The sequence below is a fragment of the Bos taurus genome, chromosome 28, assembly GCF_002263795.3.
Source record: "Bos taurus isolate L1 Dominette 01449 registration number 42190680 breed Hereford chromosome 28, ARS-UCD2.0, whole genome shotgun sequence".
Lineage (NCBI taxonomy): Eukaryota > Metazoa > Chordata > Mammalia > Artiodactyla > Bovidae > Bos > Bos taurus.
Window position 1 is genome coordinate 5,316,725 of NC_037355.1, and position 18,165 is coordinate 5,334,889.

The 18,165-nt window shown below is 42.3% G+C and overlaps 1 protein-coding gene across 9 annotated transcripts in view; it reads right to left on the reverse strand.

Moving 5' to 3' along the window:
• SIPA1L2 (signal induced proliferation associated 1 like 2) overlaps positions 1 to 18,165 on the reverse strand; it is a 246,583-nt gene that overhangs the window by 97,859 nt on the left and 130,559 nt on the right. The gene's annotated exons all lie outside the window — the stretch shown is intronic.

Here is an 18,165-nt window from a genome sequence, read left to right on the forward strand (position 1 = left end):
ATCACTAGTCTCTTACTCACAGAACACCTGTGTGCCAGACATGGTCTTGGCCGTGGGGTCACAACCCAGAAAAACTTCCCCGTCATGAAGCATATATTCCAGTCTGAACGCTGCCAGTGACGGCAAGCTCAGCTCTGGGAGAAGCCCTTCTGGATGCGTAAGTGAGCTCTGCTGAAAGAAGTATAAAAGCTTCACTCCAACCACACTTTTTAAGTGTCTTCTGCAAGGACCCAGACTTAACACAACACTCAGATGTGGTCCAACCCATACAACACGGACGGTGCAAATATGCAAATGTTTATTCATGCTGCTTCTCGATTTTAGCAAACCTTCATACCAATAATCCACGCTAAGCGAGCGAGCCACGCAAAGCCCCAGGTGTTATTCATTTACTTCTTAATGAACTGCTGCCCAGTCCATTCTCCAAGGTGCGCACTTACAAAGCTGGTTTTTTTCACCCTGTATGCAAAATCACTTTAACAACCTCCTCCTTTTTCACTTTTATCCCTTTTCAATGTCACCTTAGTAGTTTGGGCCAATCTTTCTGATGTATAGTTTTCAGTTAAAGAGAAACATGCTCCATCACATGTTTGTAAGCTTGAAAAAAGCCATAGGTATTCCAAAGGCTTTGGGCTATGCTAACATCTCCTGCCACAGTAATTTCTGAAGGAATAAGGAATGTTATTCATAAAGTAGAAAATAGGTTAAGGTCAACAAAGAAAAACAGTACTTGTATCACTCAAGGAAAATATTATCCAAAGCCGCTAATGAACACTGGCTACATCTTCAAAGGCAGATCATTTACTTTTTACTTGTAACCAAATGAGATAAATACTGACATAATTTCCTTTTGAACCAGTCAGGACTAGAAGCAGCAAGTCCCCTATTTTAGGGACTAAAAAGGTGAATTATTGCCTCAGTCCTGGGCTTATACAATAGGAAGTGAGTCTTCGTTTTTCATGGATCCCTCATCCTTGTAAATTATGTACTGATAATAGTCTGCTTAACTGTTACAAACATGCACAACTCCAGTGAAATTAAAAATAAATAATAAATTAAAAATGCATTGCAAAAAATGAATTATTTACCAACGAGTTATTTATTAATAGCCTGCTGCATTAAGAACATATTTCAAGAAGTGACTTGCAAAAATGCCCAAATCAGTTTCTTGGTAGGCTTTTGATAAAACCTGTGATACAAATCAAAAGAAAGTCAAGGGCTTCCCTGGTGGTCCAGTGGTTAAGAATTCACCTGCCAATGCAGGGGACACAGGTTCAATCCCTGGTCTAGGAAGATTCTATATGCTTTCAACTTCTTTTTTTTTTTTTTTTTAAGTATAGCTAATTTACAATATTATGTTCATTTCAGGCATACAGCATAGTGATTCAGTATTTTATAGATTTTATTCTATTAAAAGTTATATACAAAGTAATGACTATAATTCCCTGTGCTGTACAATATATCCTTGTTGCTTATCTATTTCATACAAAACAGTCTGCATCTCTTCATCCCCTACCCTAGCCCTCTACCCTCTCCTTCCCTCACTGGGTCCCACTAGTTTGCTTTCTGTATCTGCGAGTCTGTTTGTTCTGCTATATATATTCAGTTGTTTTATTTTTTAGATTCTACATACCAATCAATAATTACTTGTCTTTCTCTGACTTATTTCACTAAACATAATATTCTTCAAGTACAACCACATTGCTACAAATGGCGGTGTTTCATTCTTTTTTATGGCTGAATAATAAAGATAAATACTGACATAATTTCCTTTTGAACCAGTCAGGACCAAAAGGACTGTACCAATTCTTTATCCATTCATCTACTGAATGGATTCATTCAATTCATCCATTCATCAGGTTGCTTCCATGTCTTGGCTATTGTGAACAGTGTTACTATGACCACAGGGGTGCATGTATCTTTTTGAATTATAGTTTTCTTCAGGTATATGCCCAGGACTGGGATTGCAGGATCCCATGACAACTCTATGTTCAGTTTTTGAGGAACCTCTATACTATTCTCCGTACTGGCTGTATCAATTTACATTCCCACCAACAGTGTAGGAGGGTTCCCTTTTAATCCACATCCTCACCAACATATCCCATTTGTGGACTTTGAGGTGATGGCCATTCTGACTACTGTCTGGTGATCTATCATTGTTACTCTGATTTCTCTAATAATTAGTGATGTTGAGCATTCCTTCATGTGCTGATTACCCATCTGTATTTCTTCTTTGGAAAAATGTCTGTTCAGGTCTTCTGCCCATTTTCTGACTGGGCTGTTTGGTTTGTGATATTGAGTTGGATGAGGTATTTATGTTTTCATTATTAACCCCTTGTTGGTCATCATTTACAGATACTTTCTCACATATGGTAGAATGTCTTTCTGTTTTGTCAATAGATTATTTTGCAAAAGCTTTTAAGTTTAATGAGGCTCCATTTGATTATATTTGCTATCATTTCTTTTGCCTCAGGAGACAGGTTTAAAAAAATACTGCTATGACTTATGTCAAAGAGTGTTCAGCTTGTATTCTTTTCAGTGAGCTTTATGGTCTGCAAGATTTAGATCTTTAATCCATTTTGAATTATTTCTGCAGATGGTGTAAGGAAACATTCTCATCTCACTCTTTCACATGCAGCTGTCCAGTCTTCCAAGCACCAATTATTGATAAAGCTGTCTTTTCTCCACTGTATATTGCCTCCTTTATCATAGATTATTTGACCATAAATGTGTGGGCTTATTCCTCAGCTCTCTGTTCTGTCCCATTGATCCATGTCTGTTTTTGTGCCAGTACCATGCTGTTTTGACGACTATCACTTTGTAGTATAATCTGACGTCTGGGAGGTGATACCTCCAGCTTTGTTCTTCTCCCTCAAGATTGTTTTGGTTTTTGTGGATCCATAGGAATTTTAAAATTATCTGTTCTAGTTCTACAAAAAACAAACATCATGGGTATCCTGATAAAGACTGCATTGGATCTGTAGACTGCTTTGGAGAGTAGGACCATTTTAATAAAACCTTTCCAATCCAAGAGCACAGGATATCTTTCCATTTCTTTGTATCATCTTCAATTTCCTTCATCAATATTTTATAGTTTTCAGAGTTAAGTTTACTCCTAAATATTTTATTCTTTCAGATGAAATTTTAGATAGCATTGTTTTTTTTTTAACTCTTTCAGTAGTTCATTACTAATCTATGGAAAAGCAACTGATCTCTGTATATTAATCTTGTATTCTGAAGCTTTGCTGATTTCACTTATTAGTTCTAATATTTTTAGGTGGATGTGGGGAGGCCATGACTGGGGAGAAGCCTTGGCTATGGGATGCAGTGGTGACCCAATCCCAGAGCCTGGGTGGGGCAGCAGCAGTCACTGCTGGCGTTTACTCAAGTAGCATCTTAGAAGCAGCCCAAAGCTCTCTACAGGCTGCTCCACCGCAGCTCACTCCACCAACCTGCTCTGTGGAGTAGACTATCTTCTGATGGCCTGTCCCCGCCACACACTGCCCTCCAGCGCTGGGGGAAGAGTTATCCTCCAAGCTGCAGAACCGCCCTGCTCATCAGTTAACTCTGGCATACCTTGCGTTATGTGGCACCTTCCTAGTTTGTTCCTCTGTGGCTTTATGCCCTTTTTGTACTCCTTCACCATCAGTTTTTTAGTGTTGTTTGGAAGGGAGAGAGAGAACATGTATGTACAAATGACCAAGTTTAACTAGCATCCCTAAATTCATTTACTGTTAAATATCTATAATTCTCTCCAGTATTCTTGCCTGGAGAATTCCATGGGCACAGGAGCCTGGCATGCTACAGTCCATGGGACACCCAGAGTCAGACATGACCGAAGCGACTTAGCATAAGCATCTATAAGTCTAATGAGCCTGATAATCAGTTTCTGAATCTGAGCTTTCCTACTTATTACCTACTTAATAACCTTGGGTAGTTCTTAACCTCAGCACCAACGCCCTACTACAAAATATATATATATATATATAATACATGTATCATCAATAACCTGAGAAAAGCATTATAGTTGAAGGCAAGAATCCTACTGACAAAAAACTCAATGAGAAGCAAAAAATCAAATGAACAGCATTATGGGCATTTTGATTTTTGAGCCCAACACAGCTTAAGAGTCAAACTGAACAAGATTCATACTTTTAATCTCAAAAAGTTAATCTGTAATCAGAGATTATATTATATTCAGGATAGTCTTTTGAAGAAAGCAGTGGCATATATAATATTTTACTGAGTAATTTCTATCAAGAATTCTTCTTTTTTTTAATGTGTATATTACCCTTTCCACCAAAGATGGCAAATTAGTAAGAAAACCATTTTTTTCCTTTGGGTCTATCTTTCCAAGCCATGCGCCACACTTGTTTTTGACTCTTGTCTCCATCTCTCACAGACACACACTATCTTTTTCTTCCCAGACCTCAAACTTTTTATTTTGTATCGGGGTACAGCCAATTAACAACGCTGTGGTTGTTTCCGGTGAAGAGCAAAGGGTCTCAGCCATACGTGCACATACATCCATTCTCCCCCAAACCCCCATCCCATCCAGGCTGGCACATAACACTGAGGAGGGTTCCTTGTGCGATACTTATACTGTCGGTTATCCATTTTGAATACAGCAGTGCGGACACACGCTTCTGAACGCAAGCAGAGGTGACTTTTCGGCTAGGTACAACCACGACTCGACCTTTGGACTCACCAGTTCTGAGTCCCTGCAGCTATTTTCTAAGGAATCTCTCTGTGCTTTCAGTTTCACCAAGGAATAAAGCAGGTTACCTGGATGTGTTTCTAAGGAAATAAGATTATCTTCTGCTGCACACTGGAGCACTCCGTCTAGCTTTTATATAGGGTTCCACATATCATGAAGATAAGCGCAGGAAAGGTGCTCCCTATGTCTCCAGGGGGGAGCCGAGGTAACCCTCAGATGACACCTGGTCCCTTTCAGGACAGCTCAGCCTGTTCATGTGCATCACAAGAGCCTTGCCCTGTGGGGGACAGGACAATGAGCCCCTCACCCAAGGGGCCCATCTTCATCCCAAGCACCCGATTTCCATAAAACTGCTGCAACAGAGAATCAAATAAAATCCTTCCTTGGCAGAATAGAAGCTGTGAAAAGACTGTGGGAAAGCTGAATGAAAATCCATATATCATGCAAATAAAAGGCTAGATTTTTTTTTAAAATCGATTAACAAGATTTCAATGTAGGAAATGAGATTCAGCACATAGCTCTGGTGCACTTTGTTCAGTAAAGAAAAGAAAAAATTCTAATTTGGAAGTTTTGTTTTTTTTTTTAAGGGCTATGTGGAACCTTAGTCCAAAGGCTGTTTCCAGGCACTGTCAAATCTTGGACGGTAAATGTACTGGGCTCATCTCATGGACTGAAGAGGCAAGGATCCCAACGCTCCAGGCTGTGGAGGCCAGCATGTAAGAGAAGCCCTGTGCCTCTCCCTCACGAGGTTTCTCACCCTGGCCATGGTGCCATCAGCAAGTCCACCAGAACCACCAGTGACTGGGTCGGGCCCCTTCCCTCTGCATTGGTCAGTACACACAGCAAAGCTTTCCTTTAATGGTTCCATGTTCTTTCAACAATCAGCTGATGATTTCACTGTCAGCTCACTGCCTATCTGGGTTAGACCCATGGCTGCAGGTGACTGCTGTCTAAACTCCTACCTAAACTCCTATCTTCTGTCATCTTCCCCTCCAAACCACTGTTTAATCACCTCCTCTGTTCCAGGAGTTATATAGATATAAATAAAGAATGACAAATTCATAAATGAATGAAGAAAACAATAGGATCTGCTTTCACAGATAATAACATTAAGAGTCATTAGAGAACCTCAAGGAACCTCAAACTCCCTGCTAATGTTTCATGGATTAAATTACAAAATTTGATGAGGAAAATGATGCTTTTTGGTTATATGAAGGCTCTTCTGACCAAAATTTAACCAAAGCATCAGTGAAGCTTAAAAAATCCAGTGTATTACAGTGAAAATAACAGTATTAAGGATACCTTATATAAATTAACTCATTCATCTCCATGCCTGTGAGCAGGTATTCCCATTTCACAGAAAGCAATACTGAAGCTGAGAGGTTGATGACATGCTCAAAGTCAGAAGCCCGTGATGACTGAGTCAGGATGCACAGCTAGGCAGTCTGGCTTTAGAGCTCCTTCATGTCAATCAACTCAAGTGTGAACAAACTTATGGTTGCCAGCAGGGAGGATGGGGAGCAGGGACAGTTAGGGAGCTTGGGATGGACATGTACACGCTGCTATATTTAACATGGATAACCAACAAGCACCTACTGTATAGCACAGGGAACTCTGCTCAGTGTTACGTGGCAGCCTGCATGGGCGGGGAGTTTGGGGGAGAAAGAATGCATGTATATGTATGGCTGAGTCCCTTTTTGTCCACCTGAAACTATCACAGTGCTGTTAACTAGCTATACTTTAATACAAAATAAAAAGTGAAAAAAAATAAGGCAACTCAAGGGTGATGACATTACTGTAAAGATTTAAATTGTAAAAATCAACTCATACACAGTAAAATGAACACAACTTAAAGATGAGACAGCAAAACTCTCCTGAATGTAAGGATGGTATCTTAGGAGACACAATTTTAAGAAAGCCTTGAATAAAAAGTGTAACTTGCGAAGTAAGGTAGCTACCAATGAGTTCCTCACTGGTATAAAATTAAGGTATAAATTTTAGTATTATCTGCTATGAGAATGGGAAGGAGAAAGAAAATACTACAAGAGCAAGAAAGGTTTCTGCATAAAAGCTGAGAGGGCCAGCCACTGCTGAGGGGAGTAGTTGTCCAGCTTTCCTTTAATTTTTTTAAGTGGGGCAAAGAATGAAATAAATTTTGGATCTAAACAAATACAGGGTCAGTGGGTTTTAATAAGCTTCTAGGTGGAGAAGGCAATGGCAACCCACTCCAGTGTTCTTGCCTGGAGAATCCCATGGCCAGAGGAGTCTGGTGGGCTGCTGTCTACGGGGTCGCATGCAGTTCGACACGACTGAATCGACTTAGCAGCAGCAGCAGCAGCAGATGCTCTGAGACCTAATTTCCAAAGACCCTAATTTCCAACTTTACTATATCAGTGTTACCACAAATAAGTTCAAGTGACCTAAGCACAGTGCGGCCAAACAAACCAAAACTCTGAGTTTGGAGTAGAGGTTTACTGCAGTGCCATACAGAGAAGGCAATGGCACCCCATTCTAGTACTCTTGCCTGGAAAATCCCATGGACAGAGGAGCCTGATGGGTTGTAGTCCATAGGGTCGCTAAGAGTCGGACACAACTGAGCGACTTCACTTTCACTTTTCACTTTCATGCATTGGAGAAGGAAACGGCAACCCACTCCAGTGTTCTTGCCTGGAGAATCCCAGGGGTGGGGGAGCCTGGTGGGCTGCCGTCTATGGGGTCGCACAGAGTCGGACACGACTGAAGCCACTTAGCAGCAGCAGCAGTGCCATAAGGAGATGGGAGGCTTGTGCTCAAAAAGTCCTAAACGCCCCCAAAGGGGTTTAGAAAAGCACTTCTAAATGCAAGGTGAGGGAGAGGTGTGGTTAGTTGTAAACTTCTCGGGGTTCAGAATCCTTCATTCTTACAGCTGTCCACATAGGTCAGATCATGATGTTCCTGTAGACTTCCAGTACTGCTAAGTCACTTCAGTCATGTCCGACGCTGTGCGACCCCATAGATGGCAGCCCACCAGGCTCCCCTGTCCCCGGGATTCTCCAGGCAAGAACACTGGAGTGGGTTGCCTTTTCCTTCTCCAATGCATGAAAGTGAAAAGTGAAAGTGAAGTCGCTCAGTCATGTCTGATAAGTGCTATTCTCTCTTCTGCAACTCTTTATCTTCATAGGAATAAGAAAGTATTATACCCTTAAAGATTAGCACCTCCAGAATGGGCTCTCCTGTATATTTCAGGCTTTAGGTAACATTCTTAATTTGTAGCAAAAGCAATAGGATACAAAGGTTAAAGTAAAAGAAACAAATCTAATATGGGGGCAGATTTATTCTTCCCTGTTACACCAGTAGCAAAATGTAAGGAAGATTTCCCAGTTAACTGCCACATTGGTCAAGCTATACAGAAATATTAGAGTATTAATACCTCATCCAAGAGAAATATGAGAGCGTTACTCCTCAGTAGCTGACTGAGAACACTCCTGACGCCAGAGGATGGATACGATGAACTAGCATACAGTTCTAAGATGCTGCGGTGGGTGGGAGCTGTGACCTCCCCAGCACAGCATGCATGTTTCTCCAGCCACGCCCCCCACCCCATCTGCCGCATGGAACCCGTATGACCGTAACCCACAGGCTGAATCTCGGCTGTAGCTGGGTGATTCTTCCCTGCTAAGAGCCCCTCTGGACCTCAGTGGGAACTCTGTTTGTGGAGGCACTGGCCAGGCACTGAAGTTAAGAACTGAGGTGATTGTGTCCACTAAAGGAGGAATTTGCATCTTAGAATAGTAGTATTGTTAGGTGGTACTCAGTTCACCCTTATGAATATAATAGTGTCCAATTCCCTATTAATTCTCCTCAGTGACTGTATAAAACCAGAAGGGGGGGAAAAAAAAAGAAGCCACCAGGCATGAAATTCAAAGCAAATGCAACCATGCATCACTAAGGCATGGGGTTCATTTCATATGTAAAATTATCCTCATGCCCACAACTGCCACATTAGTGAAACTTAAGTGAATGTGTTTGGAATGGAGTGGCAGACTTCACCAGATACCTTTCCCTGGGGCCCACTCTCCCATCTGGTTCGCTCTACTTTTTTCCCATCTTTTAACAATTAAAATAAAATACTGCCCTTTAACTGCTGTACCGGAGGTAGGGATAATAGCTCCTTTTTAGAGGAAAGTCTCCTACATTTAAGAACTCTTGGGAGGACAAGAATGCACAGAATGTAACAGGCACTGTTCTAAGCCCTTTCTTTATAGGAGATAGTTTTTTTTAATGATCCCATTTTGTAGATGATTAACTGAGGTACAATGAAGTTCAAGAATTTGCCCCAAACTGAGTTGGGATGTAAACCCAAGAGCCTGATTTCAGTCTATGCTCTTTCCATCAAGATAGGCCAACTCGCAGCCTAGAAGGGAAGGGAGTTTGGGGGAGAATGGATACACGTATATCTATGGCTGAATCCCTTTACTGTTCACCTGACACTATCACAACATCGCTAATCGGCTAAACCCCAATACAAAATAAAAAGTCTTTTAAAAAAAGATACAGCACTTCCGCCCACCAGTCATAGGCCCCAAGTACAAGAGTGGACAGATGCCTCTGCCCACTGGCAAAAAGACACTCCCAATGCCATAAAACCATTAGCTGATATCAAGAGGAGTGAGTTAGCAGTCACACATATTCCAGAAGAATCCTTTCCTACTATGTGCTCATTCAGCAGATGTACAAAACAAGTATGACTCTTCAGTTAAAACATCAATGACAAAGACTGGCATCAGAGAAAAGGGTAAATTTACATAGATCAGGGTAAGAGCAGTTAAAAAAATAAGGGAACTTAAAGATTTTTATAGAAAAGAGACCCTAGAAAGATCAGCTGGAGGTATGACAGATCTGCTGGCCAGGGATGGGCCAGACACAGGAAGGGCCTTCAAAGCTGAAGAGCTGGTATCTTAAGGTGTAATAGGTGAGAGTAAATCTGATTTCATATTGGTACTGTTTCTTTTACTTTAACCTTTGTATCCTATTGCTTTTGCTACAAGTTAAGAATGTTGCCTACAGCCGGACATATACAGGGCAGCCCAGGCTCAAGGCTCTGACATTTAAGGATATAACACTTCCCCATTCGTACAGAGATTAGAGAGAACAACATTTATCTTGTTGGAGGGTTACAGGAATGTCACGACCTGACAAACCTGGACAGGCGCAAGGACAAAGGATTCCCAGCAAGAAGTTTACAACAGCCTAACACCCCTCCCTCACCTTTTAGTATTAAAACACCCGGAATTCCAACTCCAGTTAAGATGGATCTTTAGGACACTAGTCCGTCTTCTCAGCCTGCTGGTTTCTGAATAAAGTCACTATTCCTTGCCCTAACAATTTGTCTCGATTTGTTAGCCTGTTGTGCGGTAAGCTGTACGAGCTTGGACTCTACAATGGGCAGAAATGGACCTTGGAAAAGCCAGGAAATACCCTACATTGTTGTATGGATACAGCTTTTGTTGGATACCCGGTGCACTTGGAAACAGCTGAACACTGTTTTTTGGAAAGTTCCAACCTTTTTGAAAAGAATTTCAATCTGCCTACACCTAAGAACTCTTGTAAATCTAAGATGGGAAGGGGAAATCAAAGAAATTCTCTGTAATATTCAGGAGCACATGATGGAACTATAAACACTAGGACCCCTAAGTGTTTAGGGGTTCTATAAGTTCTATAGGTTCTTTAGGTTTTATAGTGTTTTCTCCTACTATAGGAAGGAGGGGAGAAAAAGGGGAAGGGAAGAGGGGAGAAAATGAGGACAACTAAGACTCTTTCATATTCACTACAGAGTCTGCCCTGTAAAACCCACCCAGTTCCTCATGAAGGACTTCTACAAGATACATATTTCTTTCATTGTACTTGTCACCAAAAATCATAAGAAAAAAATGAGTAGGGCACAAAAGCCTCCTTCAGAGAGTTCAGTGAAGATGTGGGGGCCACAGCACCAAGGACATCCCAAATAGTCCCTCACCTTAACCTGAAGATTTCAAGGGGTGGGGGAGATTTAAAGGGGATGTCTTGTGCATTTCAATACATATAGCAGAAATAGGAAATCCTACAGCTTGACAATCCTCCTGCCTCTCAAGTCTGAGGAAGATACTCATGGCAAGTATGTACAGGAAGGGCTGTACAGAACGGACACCTTGTTAGTTTTCACTCTATTTTAAACAGTGGAGTCAGCAGTTTGCAGAATCCTATGGCAGTTGGATAAAGTAACAAAAACCTGTAGGGTTGCTACTCAAGAACCATATTTGTTTCTTCTTTCTTAAAGATTCTGATTGTAAATATATCATGAGAATTTATAACAAAATTTTTTTTAAATTAGGTAAACGATTTAAAAATTTTTTGATTTACAGAAAAGTTGAAAAGATAGGAGAGTTCTCTTATACCACTCACCCAGCTTTCAAGCTGTTAACACCTTACAAACTTTGGTTTATTTGTTCAATTAATGAACCAACAGTGGTATATCATTATTAACCGAAGTCCATAGTTTGCTCAGATTTTCTTACTGTTTACCTGATGTCCTTTTCCTGTTTGAGGATCCCACCTAGGACACCACATGACATTGTCATCCTGTCTCTTTAGGCTCCTCTAGAGTAACGGTTTCTCAGACGTCCCTTTTTTTGATGACCATGGCAGTTTTGAGAAGTACTGGGCAGGGATTTTTCTAGAATGTACCTCAGCTGTGATCTGTTTAACGTTTTTCCTTAAACTGACTGAGGTTATGTGTTTGGAGAGGAAGATCACAGAAATGCCACTCCCATTGCATCAAGGGTATAAACCACCCACACGGTTTACTGCTGTTGATGCTGACCTGGATCACCTGCTGGGGTAGTGTGTGTCAGACTCGTTTCCTCTTCACACACCCTGCCCTTTACAGGTGAGTGAGCACAGCCCACATTTAAGTAGAGAAGGGGAAAGCTATGACTTAAATTTTTATAATGTTCCAAATTTTATAAAATGTAAACATTTTTATAATAACTTGCTTTTCAAGTAAAGATCTATTATTAACATGAATATTCATCAATATGTTTTACATGAGTAGGTTTATAGATATGAGACATAAATGTCTATTTCTGTGCTCCTGGCAAGTTCATAGGTCTTTTTTGTTTAAAGTAAAGCAAATACAGTCATTAACTCTCCTGCCCAGGGCATGGCTGGCAAACACCTGGCATCTCCCCATGCGCCCACAGGGGACTATGATCACTGACCATGACTCAGCATGCTAATGCAGCTCTGTACACAATGACAGAAGTGTCCACGAAGAAGCATGGGCACCCAAGGCAAGCTCCACGGCACCCAGCGGAGAAGGATACCTTTACACACATTTATCTGCAAAGGAAAAGGCCTAGCAGGATAAAGAGGAACTGTTCCCGGGAATTCTCTCTCATGGACTGGAGTAGTTTTCCTTCTTTTTTCTTTGCTTCTCTACCACTTCTTATTTTCCCACAGTGATCATACAACATTTATATGCCATTTAAAAATTATAAACCAAAAGTGCATATTAAAAAGCGAAGATATCACTTTGCTGACAAAGGTCCGTACAATCAAAGCTATGGTTTTTCCGTGTGTAGATGTGAGAGTTGGACCATAAAAAAGGCTGAGCACCCAAGACTTGATGCTTTCAAATTGTGGTACTGGATAAGACTCTTGAGAGTCCCTTGGACTGCAAGGAGATCAAACCAGTCAAGTCTAAAGGAAATCAACCCTGAATATTCATTGGAAGAACTGATGCTGAAGCTGAAGCTCCAATACTTGGGCCACCTGAAGCCAAGAGACAACTCACTGTGAAACACCTGATGCTGGGAAAGACTGAAGGCAAAGGGAGGAGGCGGCAGAGGATGAGATGGTTAGACACTATCACTGATTCAATGGACAGGAATCTGAGCAAACTATGGGAGATAGTGAAGGACAGGGAGCCTGGTGTGCTGCAGTCCATGCAGTCCACGGGGTCGCAGAGACTCAGACACGACTTAATGACTGAACAACAACAACAAACCACCCCCCACCAAAAAAAGAATAAATATTGTCCATCTTAGTATTTTTCCCCCACATTCATAGAAACACACGTTCCTAAACCAGACCAGTGGCCTCCCGAGACAATGCTCCCAAAGGCTCAGACACAATTCTGTCATTTCTCACTTCACTCCTGAGTCATCAAAGAAGTGCGGTTTTATCCTTCTATTTGGCCTCTGTTCACCACGAAGTGACTTATTTCACCTTCTGGAGTCATTCTTGTGTGTGTGACCTGAATTAAAGCACTGAACAGCTTTAGAACTCATCAGAGCAACTCTCCGGTGTACAGCTACCTAAAAAGCACAGGACACACAGAAATCCACAGCCTCTCTGTGCTGTGCGAGTGGCTGTGGCTCCAGCCACACTGGGGACAGCCAGTTGCTCAGTAGCGGCTCTACGTGGCTCAAAGCCCCCAGGGGTCTGCCGTGTTCCAAGGAAAGCTAAAGGGAATTCCCACCAAGTCCACAGCAGGAATCTCCCTCCATCCAGGGGGCCTTAGTTCCCAGGAGGAAACCATAAGTTCACTAGTGTTCCATGATGTGAACAGCAGCCTAGCCCAAAGCACCCCGGTCATCACCAGTAGAAGGAAGGGACATTAGGGAGCATTCACCAGGCTGGCTACAATCCCCATGCTCTTTCCAAAAGCTGCTTCACTGAAGGCTACAGATGGATTTGCCCAGACAAGTAATGCTACCCACAGGGCACCATGGCAGGCCACTCCCCTACATAAATCCTTTTGCAAAGTTATTCAAAGCCGTTCGGTGACTCTGTGTCACAGGAATACACTCGGCACAAAACACAGCCATTTCCTGTTAACTGCTCAGTAGAGAGTCCACCACCTTATTAGAGGTTGGGTCTTTAAACCTTTCCCAGAGACTGGGAGCCATGTCATTCTTTTGAAAATGAAGTTTCACAGAGAACAATGAAGAATCATGAAGGAAAATAAAAGGCATTCTGGAAAGTGTCAAAAGATTCTGTGACAGCCCTCTTCCAAAGAGAACTGAGCAAAGGGAAAAGAGAAAGGGTAAGAAAAAAGCTACCTACAAAAACACCCTCCCTATCTGGGCCAGTCTGCCTGGGGCCCCTGCTCCTGAACAATGCTGTTCCTCCAATGTGTGACATGTTGGGGGTTATTCCAATGGTTGAAGCTGGTATGAATCTGGCTTGATGCAAAAATGAGGGGAAATCATTAATTCAATCATTGCACTTTATCTGGCAGACACATGCTTTTAAGCATGTGGTCCTTGGAAAAAGCCTGGCTCCATTCCCACACAGAGGAAGCCTTAGCCACCTGGCCACCAGAAACCCGGGCTGCTGCCTCTGCCTTTAATCCTTAATGGCTAGATAGAGAGACCAGCCAGAGCATCAGCAGCTACTACTGTCACTGACTGCAATTTGAAGTCTCATGGGCCCACAGGAAAGAGCTAAATATAGGAGGAAGCAAGCACCATCCATGGCTACAGGAGCGAGCTGAGCACCAGGGCTGGGCAGGCTCTGGTTCTGTCTCCTCCTGCTCCCTCCTGGCCCCAGGTCCCATTAGCTGTAAACAGAGTGCCCAGTACAGAACTGCAGCACACAAGACAAAGGGCCTTGGCGATAGCTGCCCGGCACCCTCACTGTGCAGGCTTTGCTGAGTAGTCTAGGATTTAGCTGTCTGGCTCATTCGCAGACCCAGGGGGAGCCCAGCAAGCCCGAGCTTTCAAGCCACACGTCTACGCTGACCTACAACTCACCCACAGGTCCTCTGTGCTCAGATTTTTTTCTTTTTTATGTTTTATTTCACACTCAAATCCACCAAGTTTAATGGTGTCATTTCTAAAGTCCAAGAAAATCCTGAGAAGCAAATCAGAAAAAGTGGAGAAAATAAGCCACTCACAGACAGCTCTTTCTAATCATCAGGAAGTGACAGTAAGAGTTCAAGAGAAAAACTACAAAAAGCAGTTAAGAGGATTAACAGAATCTGGCAAACTTAAATCATCTCTTGGAATAGACCCTAAGGACATTAAATGGATCAGAGGGTGGCAACCTTGGGTGCAGAAAACATTGGTTTTTTATTCTGTATACACTCTGTAGACTTACTACACTAAGATATGCAAAGGAATGCAAATGAGATGCCAGCAGTATCTGTATAAATATGCATCATACATAAACACATATATATCCTTTTTTTTACATTCTGATGTTTTAAAGGGTGAATCACAAAAACTACTTACTAAACTCAATTTGCCAGCATGACTCACTGCCTAAGGATTTCAGGGTGTAATAATTCTAAGAGACTATTTTATCACTAGCATCGACAGCCATAGCTTCATCAATTAAAAAAAAAAAAAAAGAGCTTAAGCAGGAAGTCTGTTTCTCCATGGTTCAGTTCAGTTCAGTTGTTCAGTCATGTCCGACTCTTTGCGACCCCATGAACTGCAGCACGCCAAGCCTCCCTGTCCATCACCAACTCCCGGAGTTCACCCAAACTCATGTCCATCGAGTCAGTGATGCCATCCAGCCATCTCATCGTCTGTTGTCCCCTTCTCGTCCTGCCCCCAATCCCTCCCAGCATCAGAGTCTTTTCCAAAGAGTCAACTCTTCACATGAGGTGGCCAAAGTACTGGAGTTTCAGCTTTAGCATCCAAAGAACACCCAGGGCTGATATCCTTTAGAATGGACTGGTTGGATCTCCCTGCAGTCCAAGGGACTCTCAAGAGTCTTCTCCAACACCACAGTTCAAAAGCATCAATTCTTTGGCGTTCAACTTTCTTCACAGTCCAGCTCTCACTGGAAAAACCATAGCCTTGACTAGATGGACATTTGTTGCCAAAGTAATGTCTCTGCTTTTGCATATGCTATCTAGGTTGGTCATAACTTTCCTTCCAAGGAGTAAGAGTCTTTTAATTTCATGGCTGCAATCACCATCTGCAGTGATTTTGGAGCCCCCAAAAATGAAGTCTGACACTGTTTTCACTGTTTCCCCATCTATTTGCCATGAAGTGATGGGACCAGATGCCATGATCTTAGTTTTCTGAATGTTGAGCTTTAAGCCAACTTTTTCACTCTCCTCTTTCACTTTCATCAAGAGGCTTTTTAGTTCCTCTTCACTTTCTGCCATAAGGGTGGTGTCATCTGCATATCTGAGGTTATTGATATTTTTCCCAGCAATCTTGATTCCAGCTTGTGCTTCTTCCAGCCCAGCATTTCTCATGATGTACTCTGCATAGAAGCTAAATAAGCAGGGTGACAATATACAGCCTTGACGTACTCCTTTTCCTATTTGGAACCAGTCTGTTATCCCTTTCCAAAAACAACTACACTTCTACCTTGAGAGCATCCATGAGCAGAGTTTTATAACGCATTGCCCCTGAGGGCCATGATTTATTTCTGGCATAGACTAAAGAGAAGGTCCAGGGTTCTGTGAGTTCACTGGCTCTAAGGCAACAGCTCACATCGGTGATACTGAGGGACCAGGGCTGAGATGGGACTGCAGGGGACATAGCCAGGGAACCAACATGTTGACAAAATTATTTCAGTCATACCACGTCATCAGTACAAGAACAACTCAAAGTATATGACCAGTCACCATTCCAGTGTCTGCTTATTTAGCTATGGGTACTTATCAACATTACATTCACTTCATTAATTTATATGACTTCATAATATTGTGATTATGGATTGGTTAAATTTAGATTGATGCAAAATTAGGGGAAATTTATTCATTTAATAATTATTCATTTATTCATTTAATAAATGTAAGCATGTAGTCCCTAAGAAGGCCCCAGGGACTATGTGGATGGAGTGACCTTCTGAGGTCAGAATTACATCATCTCATGGAACAGATCCTAAGGACATTAAATGGATGAGAAGGTGGCAAGCCTGGGCACAGAAAACATCGGCTCTTTACTCTGTATACATTGTGTAGGCTTACTACACTAAGATATGCAAAGGAATGCAAATGAAATGCTGGCAGTAAGTATTCACTGACCTAACCCCAAACCTAACCCCAAAATAGCTGGAGTCAGACTGCAGACAAGCATTCTGAAGATAGAAACCGATACTAAACAAATTCAGAGTGTAGTCAGCCCGAACTTATTCATGCCAGTGGCAGGATGGTTTCCTCATGAAGGAACAGGAGGAGAGCCTCCCCCAGCTGGCTGGGCCACCTCCACCACCTCAGCGCTCTAAGGGGAATGTCAGGGTGGAGGGGGTGGCAAGGGAACCTCGTACAGAAAAAGAAGCCCCAGACAGTATGTCGTGAAGGAAGGGGAAAGGAAGGCAGTCACACCCACTAAGAAGGTGGGGTGAGAGTCCCTGGGTGTTTGACTCCACATGTTTTACTTGTGTGTGTTTAAAACATGTTTCTCTGTAGGTCTCTGACACAGAGTGGATTCTCATGTCTCTGGAATAATTGAGGACACATTGAAAGGCTGAAGACTGAATCACATAATTTCTTGTACTTTTTTTTTTGGCCATGCCACACATCCTAAAATATCACATGGTATTTTAATGCCCTGACCGGGGATCGAACCCATGCCCCTGGCATTGGAAACATGGGGCGCTAACCGCTGGACCACCAGGGAAGTCCTCAACTACGTGACTTCTGAGGGACGTATCCTTCAAGGACATACAAACAAAAGCAAACACGAATTGTCAGATATTACATGTACGTAAAGAATTTCTAAAATAACAATAGCAAAGAATTATTTGTATCTTAACCTTTAAGCCTATTTGTAAAAACACAAGAAACCTAAATCTGCCCGTCCTACTGATTTATACATTCATACATTCTTTCAACAAGATTTGCTCAACACTTCCAATATGCAAAACAATGCAGCAGGAGCTGTGAAGACATAAAATTTAAAAGATGAAGCCAAGGCACAGGAGAAACATACAGAAAAAGCTAGAGGCAAAAGAACAAGAATTATTCATTGTTCACAGTATGAAAGACTATGCAGAGGATCAAAGAGCAATAGACTCCATCAATGAAGGCACCCTAAACGGAGTAAACTTAAATGGAGTCTGGGGTCTGTGATGTTCACAAATTGGCTGCGAGAAGGAAAGAGTAGGTGTTTCCATATCAGGGACCAGGAATCAGTGAAGGAAGGGAACTGGGGATCTCTAAAGAAGAGATAAGGGAATTCCCTGACAGTCAAGTGACTAGGGGGCTTCCCTGGTGGCTCAGTTGATAAAGAACCCACCTGCCAATGCAGGAGATGCAGGTTCGATCCCTGGGTCAGGAAGATGCCCTGGAGAAGGAAATGACAACCCACTCCAGTACTCTTGCCTGGGAAATCCCATGGACAGAGAAGCCTGGAGGGCTACAGTCCATGGGGTCACAAAAGAGTCATACATGACTTAGTGACTGAACAACAAACAATAAGTGGTTAGGACTTCTGAGTCTCCACTGCAGGGGGCACTGGTTT